This window comes from Simochromis diagramma, unplaced genomic scaffold, assembly GCF_900408965.1.
Source record: "Simochromis diagramma unplaced genomic scaffold, fSimDia1.1 OVJJ01000323.1, whole genome shotgun sequence".
NCBI lineage: Eukaryota > Metazoa > Chordata > Actinopteri > Cichliformes > Cichlidae > Simochromis > Simochromis diagramma.
Window position 1 is genome coordinate 896,201 of NW_024386770.1, and position 5,737 is coordinate 901,937.

Genomic DNA, 5,737 nt, shown 5'->3' on the forward strand with positions numbered 1-5,737 from the left:
TCAGAAACAGACGACAGGCTTATCACCTGTGAGAGGGTCGCGAGGTGAAAGGTCGGGTCAGCCTTACAACCAGAAGCCGTGAAGTAGAGGGAAAAAAAGGGGCGTTTGAGGGTCAGAGTTGTTTGGAGGATTTAAAGTTGTCAGTTTTCTTTGTGGCAGCGCCCGGGCGTCCAATCGCCTCTCACTCATCTACGCAAACGTTTTGCTGTTTTGTGTTTTTGTGATGTTTAGACGCTGACAGACTGTTTGATCTTTGTAAACAAACTGGGTTTATATCATGAGGGAGATTTTTATAGAAACCTGATTTAATTTGTGACAAAATGTAACATTTCCTCGTTGAAATGAATGAAAACAAATAAAGTTAATGAAGACATTTGAACTTTGGTCTGTAAACTTTGTGTGAAGATGGTCGTTACTCCAGAGAGAAGCTCAGCTCTGATTGGCTGATAAAGAGGAGAACCCGCCTGTTTTATTCCCGCCTGGTTTGACAAAAATGTTTGTCGGTGAGCGCTCGGCTCGATTCAGAGATGGTTTTATTTTTACTCATCTGAACGTCTGAGGTTGGAACACGACCGAACACGGAACAAGAAGAGACGTTCAAACGTTTTGTCCAGGATCCGACATGAAGGTGTGTTAAAGTAACAAAACCACAGGTAACACATAGAGGCGGGGCCATCAGGTGGCACGCTCTCTGAACTCCGCCCACATCGTCTATAAAGGGCACGCTCTGTAACCTCTGAATATGAAAACTCTGAGAAACGGCAAAATCACTGCCATGTCTGTTTGCCTTCAGGCCATCGCCATCATGGAGCACCAGGGCGGCGATCGGCCCATAAAAACAAAAAATCGCCAGCGGCCCACCGGGTAGATGCCCGGTATGCCCGATGGCCAGTCCAGCTATGGTGCCGGTGCTTAAACGGTGATCAAACCAGTGCTTAAAGAATGGAGAACACAAAATTGGTCCAAAAACCTCTCATGTTCAGCTGTTTTTTTTTTTGTTTTTTTTTTTTTTGTTTTTTTTTGTAAAAAGATAACAATGTTAGCCTTTTCTGCAGCTATGGGGCATATATGGTATCACTCTTGGCTGGAAGCAGTGCTTAAACAATGGAAAAAAACACAAACTTTGTCTAGAAACCTCTCATGTTTAACTGTTTTCCACTTTTTCTTTGGTCATTTTAGCCTTTTTGGCCAGGGTGAAGGGAGTATAGGGCTTTGGAGCATGATGTCACGGGGGTGGGCGTGGAAAGGATTTTGGCCCGATCCGCCATTTTGGGGGTCTAGCGCAAGTGAAAAGGGAGCGAAGGCACACACAACAGCCATGGTTCGTATTTGCTGTGTGGTCGGCTGCAATGTTCGATCGCACGACCAGCAAGAGAATAAGCTTGAAAAGGGTTTGTCTTTTCATTCTTCCCCAACCTGGAAGCAACACGAGGCAGCTCGTGTATCGATGTTAGCAAACGAAGGCGTCCAGCCTGGATAGCAGCTGTGAGACGAGCTCCAGTTCTCTTCCATCTCCAAATATCTGTTGGTGCTCCTGACATTTTCAGTAAGTTCTAAATATGTTCATATCTTTATAACCTATTAGTTTTATTTTCGATGCGCTCTGAGCTCATAGCAAATTAGAACAAACATCCTACTGAGTGATTTTGCAGAACTACCTTCTATTTATAGAGTTGCTAATTATTTGGCATTATTGCAGCAAACCAGCCGATGAAATGGATGAAACATCGTGACTGGGTTTCAGCGCTACACAAGGGACCTGCTTCAAACAAACCACCATGCCAATCAGATTACTTCTTCCATGTGAGGGTGAAGAGGTGACCCTTCAGGATAAGATGGTGAAGGTTTGCTGCGTTTGGTGAACAGTGTGATAATAAAACCAGGGAAGAATGAAACCTGCTCCTGTTAAATATTCTTTAGTCTTGTGGTGTATAAGTAGCTGTATTTTTTCAAAAGATACAGTAAATAAAGTTAGTAGTGGGTGATATCATGTAAACACTGTCATGATTTTATGTAAACATTTTGTCATTTGTAAACTATAAATGACATCATCACTGTAACTGATGTGATGTTCTATAAGGTGGTTTCAATAAAAAAAAAAAAGAGGCAAAAATTAGTTTGTTTCTTTATTCAACTTTTGAACAGCGGGACTCAGTCAGTACATATTCAGTAAATGCAAATTATTTACATGGCAGCGCACTTCAGGCATAAATCTAGACCCCTAGATAAAACATTATGGCATTATAGCAGTGACAACTCCTCCACAGTAGCAGGTGGGATTTTTCTGTTTTGAGGACGGCTCCTTTTCCCTGTCACTACAGATGGTCTGTTTATGTTTTGATCAAGAGCCTTTTTTGGGCAGCTGAAGAGGAGAAGTCTATCTTATGGCCAACCTCTGGCTGTATCTTGGTCACATTACCCAGCAAAACCCAGTATGCAGGTTCATCTGTAACAGTCCTTGTGCCACGATCAACACTGTTGCTTCTACATTAAACAGAAGAGCAGCAACATGGCTGCAGGTCTCCGTGACTCCGGCCATACAGGTGCAGTGGGCGGCTTCAACCTTCCCTGTGATGCTCACAGTGACCCATGGCTGCAATGCTGGTTCATTCAGTCTTTGAGAGTGCAGGACCTGAAACACACACAGACAAAGTTCATTTAAAGACAAGAACTAATGAGCCAAGGCCGACACAAATGTGTTTTATCTACTTTATCATAAATGTAACAAAGTGTTTAGAAAGTTAGCACATACATGTCATTTTTCATTTCTTTATGTGTCCATCGCTGCAGGTTATAGTGTAAATCTGCCTGTTCTCTGTCAGAAACCTGCCTGCAGAAAATGAACCTAAAGTATGTAATGCAAGGATGTCATCACTTTAGAGATGGAGAAAGCATAAAGTGACAATTATGAATCACTTAATATGATAAGGAGATTCTGCAGGTCATTAATCAAAGTATAAAACTAAAATAAAATGTATTTTTAGTGACACAAGATACAAACATGGAAGCAAGATGCATAATTAGGATTATTTACAATAAATATGAATAAATCATTGCAATTTCTTTAACCATAGCGAATAACTAAATCCTTCAGGACAGTGTCTCATCAATGCACTGAACTCACTATGTTATCCCTCTAACAGCCTCCACATGTTCTCACTGTAATTTCCCCTCATGAATGAATTTATGCTGCACTAATGTGAATGTTTGCAGGGAAATCAAACGCATTTCACTCGCAGTACTCGAGCTGACTTACCTTTGTTTGAATGACGACTTGTACGCGCTGACAAGGTACGAGAATATGTCAGGCTACATCAATAAGGCTAGGTGTTCGGGGTTTCTACTCCACGGCCGTGTTTCATACGGGTCCACATTTCGAATGCACGCTATTTTCTGCAAGTACCGCCGCGTCGCCTCTGGACGCAATCGGTCTCTATACAGTCCATTCTCTTTTGAGCTGCTTTTAAGCATCTTTCTTGTAGTCGTCGTTCCAACACAGTGTGTTTGTTTTGATTCGTAGACCCCGAAAATGGCGCCGCACTCCCACAATGCATTGGGGCGTGACGTCAACTCCAAAGCCCTATCTACCATCAAACAAGAAGACAGATGTTTGATGTTTGATGATGTTTGCTAGTTCACCTTACATGCATTAATGTAATAACGTGGTTAGCCTACTCAACGTAAATTACACACGAACAACATTAAGCTACTCACGCAGAGAAGAACGGCTGCTGCTGCCATCAAATACGGCGCATTTCTCGGCTTTTAAAAAAAACGCTATGCGTCGCCAGGTGTTTCATCGGATTCGAGGTGTTACCTCCTTTGACAGTATCACAGTATCAGCTTAAAGCACTTGTTGCTGCTGAGTTTGCATCTTTTGCTGTGAAGTACAGCCAGACTTTTGACCGCTTCGCCTTGGGCATTTTTAATCTGTAGCTCTGCTCTAAAAGAACGTACGTACCTGGCCCCGCCTACTATCCTCGGAAACGTAAAATGATTGGCTAGAAGTGTATCACAGCTCAGGGAAAAAAAGCACCGAAATGTGCGCTGCTTTTCGGTCTGGTTACTACCGTTTATGTCAGAACCGGTGCCCAGTACCCATCCCTACTCACCACACACACAGACACACCAACACCACTGACGTACTGCCTGACATTTCTCATAATTTTTACTTTGCTAAAAGTAAAAAAGTCTTATTTGGTTCTGTTAATTTCAACTAAAATGTTTGTGTTTAAGGTGCATTACCTCATTACGCACCATGAGCCAATCATTACAGGTGACTGGCTCATGGAAAACTGTCTGGTAACTTCCTGGTTGAGTAGACGTTTGTGTTTATTGGATGAAACTTGTTTTCTGTCACCAAAGAAAGGTAAGCGCTGACATGCTGGTGTGTGATTTACCACACAAATTTTAATTTATTGAAGCCCAACATAAGGTGCCACAGATGTACAATAGATGCACAAATATAAAATGTTAAAAACACAAAGTTCTTTCAGCTGAGGTCATCGATGAGCGTCGGCTCATGTTTCTTGAGGCTTTGGTAGAAGGCTTCTTTGGCGGCATCGCCAGCTTTCAGAGGGCCGTTGTAGAGCGCCCTCATCTTCTCCTGAGGGGTCTGCTGAGCTCTGATTTTATCATAAGCTTCTTGTTGGATGATTTTTCCTTTTAGCTCATCCAGAATCGGTTCGATGTTGCTCACTCTCTGGATCAGCTCGACTTCAGGTGTTCATCCACAAAGTGTTTTTGTCCTGAGGGGAAAAATGACAGCGACTGATTGGAGTCTTGCTTCATTGCTTTTATATCAAAATGCAAGAATACATTTTTATTTAAAAACATAAATCACTGAAGTTTGTTAAAGAAAAATCCAGAAATATTGATGTCATTGTTTGGGTTGTCTGGTAATGAGACCAGAGGATTATTATACGAGTGGCCTGCCTGCGTTTTACTGATTTTATCCTTTGTTCCTTTTTCCATCGTCATTACTGTCTGTGATTGATCAGTGATTCATTTGTGCTGTATTATTCGCCTCCCAGGAGTTTTGATTAAAGTTCTTTATTTTTCACCTGATCACCGTCTCATTGGTGTCTGCAGTTTGAACTTCATGAACGTGACAAACGCTGTGACACGTTTCTGTTTCTAATCAAACACATTTACTGAGGACAGCTGTGTGCCTACCATCAGCCAGAGCTCTGACACCAGTTGCTCCTGTTGATGGTCCTGCATCTGAAAAAAAAAATTTGGTTGTTAAACAAATCAACTGCTCTCATCCACTGTAACTATAGCAACAACAACAACAAAAACCCCACAGGTAAACAGACTCAAGTTTTCTCATTTGTTTGTTCTGCCCACTCCTGCTCTACCTGAAGGAACTCCAGCAAATGTGAGGTTTTACATCCTGGTCTTACGTGCTGCCTGCAGAATCTAATTTAATGGTTTGTCAGCTGAGTAAATGTTGTACCAGTCATTTCTTAGCATATCTGATTTCAGAGCAAGTCAAAGTATATTTAGTGTCATTTTCATTATAATCAAAGTTCAATATTTTTGAAAGGAAAACCTTTCCCTACATTTGCTGTTCACCAGTGCTTTATTATCCCTCTTACAGGTGTGTGTAGTCTGCATGTGCTCAGCTTCATCTTCCTTAAATTCTAAAATCTGCTCCTGGTTTGTGGAATTATACTTTCTTGTTGCTTCCTCAGATTGGAACTGATGACTCTATATCTGTAACCTGCCTGCCAGT